A 17,756-nucleotide genomic window follows, 5' to 3' on the forward strand; every position below is an offset into this window, starting at 1 on the left:
AGGGCCCCGCCCGAGCTCCGCAGAAACGCGATCTAGAGGAAAAACTATGGAGGTATGTGGTCGGGCAGCCGTGAGAAAAGTCGTCTCAAATCAGCCCTAAAACCTCCGTATATATAGGTGGGAGGGAGGGGAGGAGGCAGCCTCAAAACCTAAAGGTTTGGCCGAAATTGGAGGTGGAGGAGTCCCACTCCAATCCTACTTGGAGTAGGATTCCACCTTCCCACTTGGAAACTCTTTCCACCTTGTGTTTTTTTCCTTCTCAAACCTTATGGGCCTTAGTGGGAACTTATTCCAGCCCACTAGGGGCTGGTTTATCTCTTCCCATAGCCCATGAGACCCCTTGGGGCGTGACACCCCTCCCGATGGTCCCCGGCACCCCTCCCGGCACTCCCGGTACACTACCGATGAGCCCGAAACATTTCCGGTAATGCACGAAAACCTTCCGGTAACCAAATGAGGTCATCCTATATATCAATCTTCGTCTCCGGACCATTCCGGAAACCCTCGTGACGTCCGTGATCTCATCCGGGACTCCGAACAACATTCGGTAACCAACCATATAACTCAAATACGCATAAAACAACGTCGAACCTTAAGTGTGCAGACCCTGCGGGTTCGAGAACCATGTAGACATGACCCGAGAGACTCCTCGGTCAATATCCAATAGCGGGACCTGGATGCCCATATTGGATCCTACATATTCTACGAAGATCTTATCGTTTGAACCTCAGTGCCAAGGATTCATATAATCCCGTATGTCATTCCCTTTGTCCTTCGGTATGTTACTTGCCCGAGATTCGATCGTCAGTATCCGTATACCTATTTCAATCTCGTTTACTGGCAAGTCTCTTTACTCGTTCCGTAATACAAGATCCCGCAACTTACACTAAGTTACATTGCTTGCAAGGCTTGTGTGTGATGTTGTATTACCGAGTGGGCCCCGAGATACCTCTCCGTTCACACGGAGTGACAAATCCCAGTCTTGATCCATACTAACTCAACTAACACCTTCGGAGATACCTGTAGAGCATCTTTATAGTCACCCAGTTACGTTGCGACGTTTGATACACACAAAGCATTCCTCCGGTGTCAGTGAGTTATATGATCTCATGGTCATAGGAATAAATACTTGACACGCAGAAAACAGTAGCAACAAAATGACACGATCAACATGCTACGTCTATTAGTTTGGGTCTAGTCCATCACATGATTCTCCTAATGATGTGATCCCGTTATCAAGTGACAACACTTGCCTATGGCCAGGAAACCTTGACCATCTTTGATCAACGAGCTAGTCAACTAGAGGCTTACTAGGGACAGTGTTTTGTCTATGTATTCACACAAGTATTGTGTTTCCAATCAATACAATTATAGCATGGATAATAAACGATTATCATGAACTAAGAAATATAATAATAACTAATTTATTATTGCCTCTAGGGCATATTTCCAACAGTCTCCCACTTGCACTAGAGTCAATAATCTAGTTCACATCACCATGTGATTCCAACGAATCCAACACCCATATAGTTATGGGGTCTGATCATGTCTTGCTTGTGAGAGAGGTTTTAGTCAACGGTTCTGAAACTTTCAGATCCGTGCATTCTTTACAAATCTTTATGTCATCTTATAGATGCTGCTACTACGTGTTATTCAGAAATGCTCCAAATATCCACTCTACTATATGAATCCGTTTCACTACTCATAGTTATCCGGATTAGTGTCAAAGCTTGCATTGACGTAACCCTTTACGACAAACTCTTTAACCACCTCTATAATCGAGAAAAATTCCTTAGTCCATTAGTTACTAAGGATAAATTTTGACCGCTGCTAGTGATTCAATCATGGATCACTCTCTGTACCTCTCAACATACTTTGAGTCAAGGCACACTTCAGGTGCGGTACACAGCATGGCATACTTTAGATTCTATGGCTAAGGCATAGAAGACGACCTTCGTCTATTCTCTTTATTCTGCCGTGGTCGGGTTTTGAGTCTTACTCAAATTCACACCTCACAACGCAACCAAGAACTCCTTCTTTGCTGGTCTATTTTGAACTCTTTCAAAAACTTGTCAAGGCATGCATCTTGTTGAAACTTCTATTAAGCGCTTTCGATCTATCTCCATAGATCTTTGATGCTCAACCTTCAAGTAGCGTAATCCAGGTATTCCTTTGAAAACTCCTTTCAAACAACCTTATATGCTTTACAGAGATTCTACATCACTTCTGATCCACAATATGTCAACCACATATACTTATCAGAAATTCTATAGTGCTCCCACTCACTTCTTTGGAAATACAAGTTTCTCATAAACCTTGTACAAACCCAAAATCTTTGATCATCTCATCAAAGTGTATATTCCAACTCCGAGATGCTTGCACCAGTCCATTGAAGGATCACTGGAGCTTGCATACTTGCTAGTACCTTTAGGATCGACAAAACCTTCTGGTTGTATCACATACAATGTTTTCTCAAGGAAACCGTCGAGAAAACAATGTTTTGACATCCTACGTGCAATATTTCATAAATAATGCATCAACAACTAACATAATTCTAACAGACTTTTAGCATCGCTACGAGTGAGAAAGTCTCATCATAGTCAACTGTTTGATCTTATCAAAAACATCTTTGCGACAAGTCGAGCTTTTCTTAATAGTGACTTATCACCATCATCGTCTGTTTTCCTTTAAAGATCCATCTTTACTCAATAGTCCTCTGACCATCAAGTAGTTCTTCCAAAGTCTACACTTTGTTTTCATACATGGATCCTCTCTCGGATTTCATGGCTTCCAGCCATTTGTCGGAATCCGGGCCCACCATCGCTATCTTCATAACTCGTAGGTTCACTGTTGCTCAACAACATGACCTCCAAGACAGGGTTACCGTACCACTCTGTAGTAGTACGCGACCTTGTCAACCTACGAGACTTGTAGTAACTTGATCCGATGCTCGATGATCACCATCATCAGCTTCCACTTCAATTGGTGTAGGCGCCACAGGAACAACTTCCTGCACCCTGCTACACACTGGTTGAAGTGATGGTTCAATAAACTCATCAAGTTCTACTACCTTCCCACTCAATTCTTTCGAGAGAAACCTTTCCTCGAGAAAGGATCCGTTTCTAGAAACAAACACTTTGCTTTCGGATCTGAGATAGGAGATGTACCCAACTGCTTTGGATATCCTATGAAGATGCATTTATCCGCTTTGGGTTCGAGCTTATCAGACTGAAACTTTTTCACATAAGTGTCGAAGCCCCAAACTATCAAGAAACGACAGCTTAGATTTCTCTAAACCTCAGTCTATCCTGTGTCATCTCAACGGAAATACGTGGTGCCCTATTTAAAGTGAATGCGGTTGTCTCTAATGCATAACCCATAAACGATAGTGGTAATTCAATAAGAGACATCATAGTATGCACCATACCAAATAGTGCGTGGCTATGACGTTCAGACACATCATCACACTATGATGTTCCAGGTGGCATGAACTGCGAAACAATTTCCACATTGTCTTAACTGCGTACCAAAACTCGTAACTCAGATATTCATTTCTATGATCATATCGTAGACAGTTTATCCTCTTGTTACGACGAACTTCACTCCGAAACAGAATTGAACTTTTCAATGTTTCAGACTTGTGATTCATTAAGTAAATACTCTAGTATCTACTCAAATCATCATTGAAGTAAGAACATAATGATATCCACTGCGTGCCTCAGCACCCATTGGACTGCATACATCAAAATGTATCACTTCCAACAAGTTACTATCTTGTTTCATCTCAATGAAAACAAGGCCTTGCTCATGTGGTATGATTTGCATGCCACTAGTGATTCGAAATCAGGTGAGTACAAAGATCCATCAGCATGGAGCCTCTTCATGCAATTTATACTAACATGACTCAAGCGGCAGTGCCACAAGTAAGTGGTACTATCATCATTTAACTCGTATCTTTTGGCACCAATGTGTAACACTACAATCGAGATTCAATAAACCATTGAAGGTGATTATTCAAGCAAATAGAGTAACCATTATTCTCTTTGAATGAATAATCGTATTGCAATAAACACGATCCAATCATGTTCATGCCTAACGCAAGCACCAAATAACAATTATTTAGGTTCAACACCAATCCCGATGGTAGAGGGAGCGTGCGACGTTTGATCATATCAACCTTGGAAACACTTCCAACACGTATCGTCACCTTGCCTTTAGCTAGTCTCCGTTTATGTCGTAGCTTTCATTTCGCGTTACTAATCACTTAGCAACCGAACCGGTATCCAATACCCTCATGCTACTAGGAGTACTAGTAAAGTACACATCAACATTATGTATATCAAATATACTTCTTTCGACTTTTGCCAGCCTTCTTATCTACCAAGTATCTAGAGTTGCTCCGCCTCAGTGACTGTTCCCCTTATTACAGAAGCACTTAGTCTCGGGTTTGGGTTTAATCTTGGGTCTCTTCATTAGCGCAGCAACTGTTTTGCCGTTTCACGAAGTATCCCTTCTAGCCCTCGCCTTTCTTGAAACTTAGTGGTTTTCCAAACCATCAACTATTGATGCTCCTTCTTGATTTCTACTTTCGCAGTGTCAAACGTCGCGAATCGCTCAAGGATCATTGTATCTATCCTTGATATGTCATAGTTCATCACGAAGCTCTCAAAGCTTGGTGGCAGTGACTTTTGGAGAACCATCACTATCTCATCTGGAAGATTAGCTCCCACTTGATTCAAGTGATTGTCGTACTCAGACAATCTGAGCACATGCTCAACGATTGAGCTTTTCTCCTTTACTTTGTGGTCAAAGAATCTTGTTGGAGGTCTAGTACCTCTTAACAAGGGCACAAGCATGAAATCACAATTGCATCTCTTCGGAACATCACTTATGTTCCGTGACGTTTTACAACGTTTTCGGCGCCTTGCTTCTAAGCCATCAAGTATCTTGCACTGAACTATCGTGTAGTCATCAGTAATGTGTATGTCGGATGTTCATAGCATCCACAGACGACGCTCGAGGTGCAGCACACCGAGTGGTGCATTAAGGACATAAGCCTTCTGCGTAGCAACGAGGACAATCCTCGGTTTTACAGACTCAGTCTGCAAAGGTTGCTACTATCAATTTTCAACTAAATTTTCTCTAGGAACATATAAAAACAGTAGAGCTATAGCGCAAGTTACATCGTAATTCGCAAAGACCATTAGACTATGTTCATGACAATTAGTTCAATTAATCATATTACTTAAGAACTCCCACTCAAAAAGTACATCTCTCTAGTCATTTGAGTGGTACATGATCCAAATCCGCTATCTCAAGTCCGATCATCACGTGAGTCGAGAATAGTTTCAGTGGTAAGCATCCCTATGCTAATCATATCAACTATACGATTCATGCTCGACCTTTCGGTCTCATGTGTTCCGAGGCCATGTCTGCACATGCTAGGCTCGTCAAGCTTAACCCGAGTGTTCCGCGTGTGCAACTGTTTTGCACCCGTTGTATGTGAACGTTGAGTCTATCACACCCGATCATCACGTGGTGTCTCGAAACGAAGAACTGTCGCAACGGTGCACAGTCGGGGAGAACACAATTTCGTCTTGAAATTTTAGTGAGAGATCACCTCATAATGCTACCGTCGTTCTAAGCAAAATAAGGTGCATAAAAGGATTAACATCACATGCAATTCATAAGTGACATGATATGGCCATCATCACGTGCTTCTTGATCTCCATCACCAAAGCACCGGCACGATCTTCTTGTCACCGGCGCCACACCATGATCATCCATCAACGTGTTGCCATCGTGGTTGTCGTGCTACTTATGCTATCACTACTAAAGCTACAGCCTAGCAAAATAGTAAACGCATCTACAAGCACATATGTTAGTATAAAGACAACCCTATGGCTCCTGCCGGTTGCCGTACCATCGACGTGCAAGTCGATATTTCTATTACAACATGATCATCTCATACATCCAATATATCACATCACATCGTTGGCCATATCACATCACAATCATACCCTGCAAAAACAAGTTAGACGTCCTCTAATTTTGTTGTTGCATGTTTTACGTGGTGACCGAGGGTATCTAGTAGGATCGCATCTTACTTACGCAAACACCACAACGGAGATATATGAGTTGCTATTTAACCTCATCCAAGGACCTCCTCGGTCAAATCCGATTCAACTAAAGTTGGAGAAACAGTCACTTGCCAGTCATCTTTGAGCAAAGGGGGTTACTCGTAACGATGAAACCAGTCTCTCGTAAGCGTACGAGTAATGTCGGTCCAAGCCGCTTCAATCCAACAATACCGCAGAATCAAGAAAAGACTAAGGAGGGCAGAAAAACGCACATCACCGCCCACAAAAACTTTTGTGTTCTACTCGAGAAGACATCTACGCATGAACCTAGCTCATGATGCCACTGTTGGGGAACGTCGCATGGGAAACAAAAATTTTCCTACGCGCACGAAGACCTATCATGGTGATGTCCATCTACGAGAGGGGATGAGTGATCTACGTACCCTTGTAGATCGTACAGCAGAAGCGTTAGAGAACGAGGTTGATGTAGTGGAACGTCCTCACGTCCCTCGATCCGCCCCGCGAACAATCCCGCGATCAGTCCCACGATCTAGTACCGAACGGACGGCACCTCCGCGTTCAGCACACGTACAGCTCGACGATGATCTCGGCCTTATTGATCCAGCAAGAGAGACGGAGAGGTAGAAGAGTTCTCCGGCAGCGTGACGGCGCTCCGGAGGTTGGTGATGATCTTGTCTCAGCAGGGCTCCGCCCGAGCTCCGCAGAAACGCGATCTAGAGGAAAAACTATGGAGGTATGTGGTCGGGCAGCCGTGAGAAAAGTCGTCTCAAATCAGCCCTAAAACCTCCGTATATATAGGTGGGAGGGAGGGGAGGAGGCAGCCTCAAAACCTAAAGGTTTGGCCGAAATTGGAGGTGGAGGAGTCCCACTCCAATCCTACTTGGAGTAGGATTCCACCTTCCCACTTGGAAACTCTTTCCACCTTGTGTTTTTTTCCTTCTCAAACCTTATGGGCCTTAGTGGGAACTTATTCCAGCCCACTAGGGGCTGGTTTATCTCTTCCCATAGCCCATGAGACCCCTTGGGGCGTGACACCCCTCCCGATGGTCCCCGGCACCCCTCCCGGCACTCCCGGTACACTACCGATGAGCCCGAAACATTTCCGGTAATGCACGAAAACCTTCCGGTAACCAAATGAGGTCATCCTATATATCAATCTTCGTTTCCAGACCATTCCGGAAACCCTCGTGACGTCCGTGATCTCATCCGGGACTCCGAACAACATTCGGTAACCAACCATATAACTCAAATACGCATAAAACAACGTCGAACCTTAAGTGTGCAGACCCTGCGGGTTCGAGAACCATGTAGACATGACCCGAGAGACTCCTCGGTCAATATCCAATAGCGGGACCTGGATGCCCATATTGGATCCTACATATTCTACGAAGATCTTATCGTTTGAACCTCAGTGCCAAGGATTCATATAATCCCGTATGTCATTCCCTTTGTCCTTCGGTATGTTACTTGCCCGAGATTCGATCGTCAGTATCCGTATACCTATTTCAATCTCGTTTACTGGCAAGTCTCTTTACTCGTTCCGTAATACAAGATCCCGCAACTTACACTAAGTTACATTGCTTGCAAGGCTTGTGTGTGATGTTGTATTACCGAGTGGGCCCCGAGATACCTCTCCGTTCACACGGAGTGACAAATCCCAGTCTTGATCCATACTAACTCAACTAACACCTTCGGAGATACCTGTAGAGCATCTTTATGGTCACCCAGTTACGTTGCGACGTTTGATACACACAAAGCATTCCTCCGGTGTCAGTGAGTTATATGATCTCATGGTCATAGGAATAAATACTTGACACGCAGAAAACAGTAGCAACAAAATGACACGATCAACATGCTACGTCTATTAGTTTGGGTCTAGTCCATCACATGATTCTCCTAATGATGTGATCCCGTTATCAAGTGACAACACTTGCCTATGGCCAGGAAACCTTGACCATCTTTGATCAACGAGCTAGTCAACTAGAGGCTTACTAGGGACAGTGTTTTGTCTATGTATTCACACAAGTATTGTGTTTCCAATCAATACAATTATAGCATGGATAATAAACGATTATCATGAACTAAGAAATATAATAATAACTAATTTATTATTGCCTCTAGGGCATATTTCCAACACATTAGACCCCGAATGGATCGGGGTTGGAACGACGAAGTGATGCCTGGAGTACGGATCCGACTGGTATGGATGCGACTTTGGCGTTGTTTGCCTCGATCCATTTTATCCTCTTGACTAGTGACCCGAGTGAATATATACATGAAACGAACCATCAGAGACCGAGTGCTTCCACGAAATCTTTCTACGTGACCGGTCAACTAACAACGGCGGATTTTCTGGGATCCTCAAATTTCGGTTGCCGCGCGCTCAGCGGGGATGATGACATCGTCATCGAGTAGTTTCTGCCGCCTCGATTACCGTGCCTTTATCTCCTCCACTAATATCGCAGCAGCCGGTCGGGGGATAAGATTTCAGGGCCACCTGTTAGTGACCCAGTCGGAAGCTTATTTAAACCTCCCCAGCGAGGGTTTCTCGTTGCGCTCCCCTGATTACTCGCACTCACCCCGCTTCTCCCGTAGCTCTCTGCGTGCTTAAAGCCTCCTCCTTCCTCTCCTCCTCTGCGGATCTGCTGCCTCCACCATGGCGAAGGGGCAGACGAGCAAGCTCGAGTCGCAGAACAAGAAGAAGAAGAAGGCGGCTCCTGCTCAGCGGCGACAGCGGGCACTGCCGGCGGGTTGGATCCAGGGGGATTTCCTCCCTTCCACGGTGACAGCAGACGACCTGCTGGAGCTGGTGGAGCAAGGCATGATTGCCAACAAGTCGTGGAGGCTGCCGGCGGAAGGCGAGACGGAGCCGGCGCCGCAGGAGGGAGAGCGCGTCTTGCTGCTCAGTCACGTGTACAGGGGCTTCTCCCTGCCTCCTGACCCCTTCTTCAGAGGTATTATGAATCACTTTGGGGCGCAGCTTCATCATTTTCCTCCAAACGCAATAGCCCATCTTGTTGCATTCGTTGTGCTTTGCGAGTGTTTTATCGGATGTCCCCCCCATTGGGGGCTCTTTAAGTACATCTTCTCCGCTAGATCCCAAACTGTCAAAAAGCTCAGCCAGTCGGACGACAAAACCCATATCCTCCAGCTCTGCGGGGGCTTAGGCTTCCAGAAGAAAAACAAAAGTAGCTACCCCCTCTTCAGTTGTCCGAGTTAGTTAGGAACTGGCAGTCAACTTGGTTCTATTGCCAGGACGTCGCTTGTCCGAATGCTGCAACTGGGCTGCCACCTTTCAGCCTACACCGACCGGCTCCGCCCAGGCAGCTTGTGCTCATGAAGATGGAAAAGATCCAGATCCAACCTCTGGTTGAAGCGCTGATAGATGTCGTCCGCAAGGGAGTCACCGGCACGGATTTGCTGGAGACTTTCCTGGGTCGGCGCATCCAGCCTCTGCAAGCTCGACACCACGCCATGTGGCACTACGCGGGGCCTGGGGACTCCACTCAGACTCATCCAGAATGCGTGACCGGGGAGGTGGTGACGGCGTGGGTCCGCAGCATCACATGCACCTGCGATAACCCCATAGGAGCCCGGTGAGTGAAGCCCTTCTGCGCTGACAATCCTCCTCCGAATGAGGTGAGCACATCTTGTCGAGTGCTTTCAATCCTCTTAGATTTGTCGCTTTTTCTCGTATCATTGTCTGACGTCTCATGTTGTCGACTGTATTTTGTGCAGGCGTGGACCAACTGGTATTCTCCCGTCTCGAACGGGAACCCGGCCGAGGAAGAGGAGGGTAGCTAGGAGGGCAGCATGGACAGCATCGAGTACGTTTCCGACAGTGGGGAGACGGAGGAGGAGACCGAAGAGGAGGAGGGGGAAGTTGGGGAGCAGAGCTCGCCACCCCCACCACCAAAGCCTCGAACTAAGCGCCGTCATGAACCCGTGACTCCGTCGGCTCCTCCAGCGGCCCCGAGTGCCTCGCCAGCTCCTCCCGTGGCTCCGAGTGCTCGGAGCATGAAGAGGACCAGGGACACTGCTGCCGAGCTCACGGACCAACCTTCCAAGGTGGCCAAACTGAGTGGATCCAAGCCTCGGAAAGCTCTGCCTCGTATGAGGATCGCTGTTCCTATTGCCTCAGCGTAAGTGTCTTGTTCTCCTATTTTCTTTCAGTATTTGATTGAACTCATGCTTATCGGTCAAGTGGATTTTACTCGACAGATCTGCTACCTCCGTCACCTCTCTGCCACGCCAGGACGATGATCCCATGGATACGGATAATGTTGCCACATCCCAGCAAGGTACGTTGTGACGACTCCGAGAGTTTGCATTATTGTTTCGCGAGTTCAGTCTTTAATCTTGCCCTTTTTCTGTGATCTCATGTTGTTTAGTTGGGCTTCCTTCAGAGGTGATTCATCTGGAGGAGGACGACCAGAAGGGGTCAGGGCAAACTTTGGCGCCTGTCCTTGAGGCTGTTCCACCTGCTGCTGCTCCCACCATGGACGCGCCGCCGACCGAGACGATGCCGTCGACTGAGGTGGTGCCCCTCGCGGCTGAACCGACTGGAGCGGGACTTGGGATGCCCAAGGAGTCCCCTATCGTGCCGGTTCCGTCGACCGTCCAGTACGATGCCCGACACCTCCCGGAAGACCGAGTGGGAGCCGCCAAGGAGGCCATGGTGCAGGTGGAGTTGATGGTGGGTGATGTCAAGGGAGCGTACGACTCCATCGCATCCTTGTACAAGAGAAGCTTGGAGCTCCGGGACGATATCCGAGTAAGTGCGCTAGTAAGTGTTTACTTTCCTCTTGTAACCCACTGGGGGTTTAAGTGATATACTCGGATATAGTAGGATTATTTTGCAGTGGGTTCACTCCGAGTGAACCCAGTGGGTGTAGTCCCCGAGACTTCCGTCGAGTGCTTGCACCGGCAGTTGTCTTTATATACATTTTTCGTGACTTGATCGGATCAGAACTAATATGCCCGAATGGTATTAGTGGGGGCACTCCGAGTGCACCCACTGGAAGTAGTCCCCGAGAGTAGTTTTACTCAGGTCGGGTAATAGTGGCCTCATAGGCTTGTTTTTTGTTGTCATGTAGCTCAATAGGGCAGACCTGTTCGAGCTTCATGCCAGTGGGGTCACTCTCAGTGAACCCACTGGGTGTAGTCTCCGAGACCGCTGTCGACTGCTTGCGTCGGCAGGGGTCTGAAGAACTTTGAGCTTTTATTGTTTTCCTTGTTGAATGTGTCTGATCTTCTCTTCGCGCTGATTTGCAGAAGACTTGCGAAACGGGATCAGCGTACAATGCTCTGAAGGCTGAAAAGATTCAGCTTGCTGCGGAATTGGAGGCGGCTGTGAATGACTTAGTTGGTGTGAAGGGGGCTCTTTCTGACCGAGAGAAGTCTTTGGAGGAGTCCCGGGAGGCGAACAAGGCATTGGTGGCCGAAATTGAGAAAATGGGCAAGCAAAGAACTGAACTGATGGGTTAGATGAAGTTGATGAACAGTCGGTGCATATCACAGGAGAAGTACGTCAGCGACTGGGCAAGGAAGATGATTGCGCTACTCGGTGGTAAGCTTTTTGCCGAGTGCTTCCTGACTTTGCAGTTCATTCCGCACTTACTTTCTGCTCGTCTTTGCTTTGCAGATTTTTGTATGGACGCTGAGGCTGAAGCAGCTGACATTGAGCGGTCGGTTATACCAAACGTTCCACTCGGCGACGAAGCCAATCGGGACTTGCTCCGAGCGCATATTCGCCTTGGCAGAGTGGGACCTTTCATTGGCCGCCTGAGAGAAGTCATCGCCCAGATCGACAAGGAGCTGTGGCCCAAAGACGATTCCCCGCGGGAAATAGAAGGGTTGATGACTCAGCTGGAGGACGTCCCGAACAGAGTGCAGGCATGGAAAAAGTTGCCGCTCGTTGTGGTGCGGACGTGGTGCTATCGCTGGTCCGAGTGCACTGCAAGGAAGCTCGCGAAGAAAAGCTGAAGGCGTTGCAGGTCGCCAACACCAAGAAGCTTCGATTCAAAGATTTCATGGAGACCTTCCTTGAGACCGCCACTCGCATCGCAGACGGGATCGACCTTGACACTTTTGTGGAGCCTGCCAGTCCCGGTGCCAGTCCTGACGACGCTTGAAAAACTTTACCTCGGTATGCCGAGTGGTATCTGTAACAAACTTTGGCCACTGCTGTTGGCCGTCACATTCGTGGTTCGGTGTGGATAAGCTTGATCCACACCAAGCTGACTATCGTAGCTCTAACTTTGAATTCGAATCGAACATTTTGCTCTTCATTCGCCAAAACTTTTTTTGATACGATTTTGGCTCGTGGTTTTTGTTTGGCGTTTCTTGGTGAAACCAATGGCAAACATGCGGAGCATGTAGTTGTCTTCACATCCACATGAGCCTCAATGAGGGTCTATCAAGTCTCCGAGTGTGCACTTGGAGCGAGCTTTTACTTAGGCGACTCTTCGTCGCGGCTAAGTCTTCGAGTGTGACTTATAGTGCACACTCGGAGCGAGGTTATACTTAGGCGACTCTTCGTCGCGGCTAAGTCCTCGAGTGCGACTTTTAGTGCACACTCAGAGCGAGTTGTTACTCATGTGGTTCTCAGTTGTCTTCACATCCACATGAGCCTCAATGAGGGTCTGCTAAGCCTCCGAGTGGATCCCTATGATACACTCGAAGGAAGCTTTTTACTTAGGCGATTCTGGATCGCAGCTAAGTCCCCGAGCACGATTGTAAGCTCGCACTCGGAGCGAGTTGCTACTCATGTAGTTGTCAGTTGTCTTCACATCCACATGAGCCTTAATGAGGGTCTGCTAAGCCTCCGAGTGGATCTCTAGGATACACTCGAAGGAAGCTTTTTTACTTAGGCGATTCTTGATCGCAGCTAAGTCCCCGAGCGCGACTGTAAGCTCGCACTCGGAGCGAGTTGCTACTCATGTAGTTGTCAGTTGTCTTCACATCCACATGAGCCTCAATGAGGGTCTGCTAAGCCTCCGAGTGGATCTCTAGGATACACTCGAAGGAAGCTTTTTACTTAGGCGATTCTAGATCGCAGCTAAGTCCCCGAGTGTGACTTTTAGTGCACACTCGGAGAGAGTTTGTACTTAGGCGATTCTGGACCGCAGCTAAGTCCCCGAGTGTGACTTTTAGTGCACACTCGGAGAGAGTTTGTACTTAGGCGATTCTAGACCGCAGCTAAGTCCCAGAGTGCGACATTTAGTGCACACTCGCAGAGAGTTTGTACTTAGGCAATTCTGGATCGCAGCTAAGCCCCCGAGTGCGACTTTTAGTGTACACTGGGAGAGAGTTTATACTTAGGCGACTCTGGGTCGCAGCTAAGTCCCCGAGTGCGACTTTTAGTGCACACTCGGAGAGAGTTTGTACTTAGGCGATTCTGGACCGCAGCTAAGTCCCCGAGTGCGACTTTTAGTGTACACTCGGAGAGAGTTTGTACTTAGGCGATTCTGGATCGCAGCTAAGCTCCCGAGTGCGACTTTTAGTGCACACTCGGAGAGAGCTTATACTTAGGCGACTCTGGGTCGCAGCTAAGCCTCCGAGTGCGACTTTTAGTGCACACTCGGAGATAGTTTGTACTTAGGCGACTCTGGGTCGCAGCTAAGTCCCCGAGTGCGTCTTTTAGTGCACACTCGGAGAGAGTTTGTACTTAGGCGATTCTGGACCGCAGCTAAGTCCCCTAGTGCGACTTTTAGTGCATACTCGGAGAGAGTTTGTACTTAGGCGATTCTGGATCGCAGCCAAGCCCCCGAGTGCGACTTTTAGGGCACACTCGGAGAGAGTTTATACTTAGGCGACTCTGGGTCGCAGCTAAGCCTCCGAGTGCGACTTTTAGTGCACACTCGGAGATAGTTTGTACTTAGGCGACTCTGGGTCGCAGCTAAGCCTCCGAGTGCGACTTTTAGTGCGCACTAGGAGCGAATTTTTTATTTTTTTAGACCGGAGTCTGCGAACGCGGAAGAATTTTGAACTCGCAAGAAATCAATCTGCTTTGTATTACTTCAATGATACTTGTCCTTTACATTGCCTCCATCGGCGGTCACGTGTAGAAGCGCTTCAAGAGATCTCCGTTCCATGCTCGCGGCTTGTCCGTTTCCCTATCAAGGTTGTAGAGTCGATATGCTCCGTTGTTCAGCACCTTGGAGATGATGAAGGGTCCTTCCCAGGCGGGAGCCAACTTGTGAGGATTCTGTTGATCCACTCGGAGCACCAGGTCGCCTGCTTGGAATGTACGACTCCTGACGTGCCGCGCGTGAAAACGCCGCAGGTCTTGTTGATAAATTGTTGAGCGAGTTAGTGCCATCTCGCGCTCTTCTTCTAGAAGATCCTCTCCATCTTGCCTGGCTTGCTCTGCTTCGGCTTCGGAGAAGAGTTTGACTCGTGGAGAGTTGTGAAGCAAGTCACTTGGAAAGACTGCCTCTGCTCCATAAACGAGGAAGAACGGGGATCACCCTGTAGATCTATTGGGAGTTGTGCGGAGGCCCCACAACACCGAAGGCAGCTCGGCGACCCATGCGCCGACAGCATGTCAACTTCTCGCAAGAGTCGAGGCTTCAACCCTTGAAGAATAAGTCCATTCGCCCGCTCTGCTTGCCCATTTGTTTGGGGATGCGCCATAGATGCAAAATCCACTCGGATACCTTGGCCTGTGCAAAAACCTTTGAATCTGTCCGAGTCAAAGTTTGTGCCATTGTCAGTGATTATGCTATGCGGTACCCCGAATCTGGAGATGATGTCTCTGACAAACTTAATGGCTGTAAGGGTGTCGAGCTTCTTGATGGGCTTGGCTTCAATCCACTTGGTGAACTTGTCGACTGCCACCAACAGATGTGTGAATCCCCCTTGGCCTGTTCTGAATGGACCGACTGTATCTAATCCCCACACCGTGAATGGCCAAACAAGAGGGATTGTCTTCAGCGCAGATGTTGGCTTGTGGGACTTGTTCGAGAAGAACTGACAGCCTTCGCATCGGTCGACCATATCCTTCGCCATGTCATTCGCCTACAACCAGAAGAGGCCAGCTCTGAATGCTTTGGCGACGATTGCTCTTGAAGAGGCGTGATGGCCGCAGGTTCCCGAGTGAATTTCTTCCAGGATTAACTGTCCCTCCTCAGGGGAGATGCAACGCTGAAGGACGACCGAAACACTTTCTTTGTACAACTGGCCATCAATGACGGTGAACGAATTCGACCTGCGGATGATCTGCCTGGCTTGGACTTCGTCTTCTGGTAATTCTTGCCTTAGGATGTACGCAATGAACGACACAGTCCAATCAGGGATGATAGCAAGAATCTCCATGATCAAATCAACCACAGCAGGGACCTCGACTTCAGTCGGATCTGTTAAGCTCTTCGGTTGTACTGGTTCCTCTGTAAAAGGATCTTCTTTCATCGAGGGGAGATGTAGGTACTCGAGGCAGACATCACTCGGGACTGGTCTCCGAGTGGATCCAAGTTTTGCCAATTCATCAGCTGCTTGGTTTTTCAGTCGCGAAACATGGTGAAGTTCCAGACCTTCAAACTTCTTCTCGAGCTTCCTCACTGCGTTGCAGTATGTAGTCACGGTGGGGTTCCTTACATCCCACTCCTTCATCACTTGATTAACCACCAAATCTGAATCGCCATAAACCATCAGGCGACGGACGCCGAGTGTGATGGCCATGCGCAATCCATAAAGGAGAGCTTCATACTCCGCCTCGTTGTTGGAGGAATCGAAATGTATCTGCAACACATACTTGAGTTTATCACCTTTTGGCGATATGATCACTACGACAGCGCCGGAGCCATTCAACATCTTGGACCCATCGAAGAACATTGTCCAATGAGCCGAGTAGATGTGAGTCGGTTGCTGTTGTTCTACCCATTCTGCTATGAAGTCAGCCAGAGCTTGAGACTTTATAGCCTTCTTGGCTTCGAACTTGATGTTGTAGTATAACATCTCCATTGCCCACTTTGCCACTCGTCCTGATGCGTCCCGATTGTGGAGGATTTCCAACAACGGAGCATCAGAAACGACAGACACCGAGTGGTCTTGGAAATAATGAGCCACCTTCTTCACAGTCATGTAGATCTCGTAAATAAGCTTTTGATAATGGGGCTACCTCTGCTTGGAAGGAGTGAGGACTTCGGAGACAAAATATACTGGCCGCTGAACCTTGTACGCTTTGCCTTCTTCTTCGCGTTCGACTGTGAGAACAGTGTTGACGACTTGATTTGTAGCCGCGATGTACAGAAGAAGGGGTTCTTTACTGAGCGGGATAGTAAGAACCGGCTGGGTGGAAAGCAGAGCTTTGAGGTCGTCGAATGCAATTTGGGCTTCGTCTGTCCACTCGAAAGTATCTGATTTCTTCATGAGTCGGTACAGAGGTAGCGCCTTCTCGCCGAGTCGACTGATAAACCTGCTCAAAGCCGCTAGGCAACCTGTGAGCCTTTAAACATCATGTATTCTGACCGGGCGCTCCATTCGGATGATGGTCCCAATCTTTTCGGGGTTGACATCGATCCCTCGTTCGGAAACGAAGAAACCGAGTAACTTTCCGCTGGGAACACCGAATGAACACTTGGCAGGGTTGAGCTTGATATCGTACCTACGAAGGTTGGGGAATGTTTCTGCCAAGTCATTCAGCAGGTCGGAACCTTTGCGTGACTTGACTATGATATCGTCCATATACGCCTCCACATTTCGACCGATCTGGTCAAGGAGGCATTTTTGGATCATTCGCATGAAAGTTGCTCCTGCATTCTTCAAACCGAATGGCATAGTGATGTAGCAGAAGCACTCGAATGGGGTGATGAAAGCTGTTTTTAATTCATCGGGGCCATACAGACGGATTGATGATAGCCCGAGTAGGCATTAAGGAATGACAAGCGCTCGCAACCCGCAGTCGAATCAACAATTTGATCAATGCGGGGGAGCGGCAAATGGTCTTCGGGCAGACCTTATTGAGATGCTTGAAGTCGATGCACATTCGGAGAGACTTGTCCTTCTTGGGCACCATGACAACATTGGCGAGCCACTCGGAGTGGTGTACCTTGCGAATGAAGTTGGCTGCCAAAAGTTTAGCCACCTCTTCGCCAATTGCCTTCCTCTTGTGCGTGGCGGACCGACGCAGGCGTTCTCGGACGGGCCGAGCAGCAGGATCCACATGCAGTTTGTGCTCAGCCAACTCCCAGGGTAGACCTGGCATGTCGGCGGGCTTCCATGCGAAAATGTCCCAGTTCTCACGGAGGAATTGGATGAGCTCGGCTTCCTATTTTGGATCAAGGGTGGTGGAGATGTTCGTCGGGGCAGCGGTGTCGTCCGTCGGGTGGATGCTGACCTTCTTCGTGTCTCCCGCCGACTGGAATGCGGACTCCGAAGTTGGCTTCTTCGAATGCATCAAGTCAGCGGGGTCGACTGTCTTCTTGCACTCGTCCAACTCGAGGATAGCCATCTGCTGATCGGCGATCCTCGACCCCTACCGCAGACACTCCTCGGCCTGCTGCCGATTGCCTGTGACAGTGATCACACCTTTGGGACCTGGCATCTTCAGCTTCAGGTAGACGTAACATGGACGGGCCATGAAACGCGCATACGCCGGACGGCCCAGAATCGCATGGTATGCACTCTAGAAATCCACCACCTCGAATGTCAGCT

Source organism: Hordeum vulgare, chromosome 1H (assembly GCF_904849725.1).
Source record: "Hordeum vulgare subsp. vulgare chromosome 1H, MorexV3_pseudomolecules_assembly, whole genome shotgun sequence".
NCBI classification, from domain to species: domain Eukaryota; kingdom Viridiplantae; phylum Streptophyta; class Magnoliopsida; order Poales; family Poaceae; genus Hordeum; species Hordeum vulgare.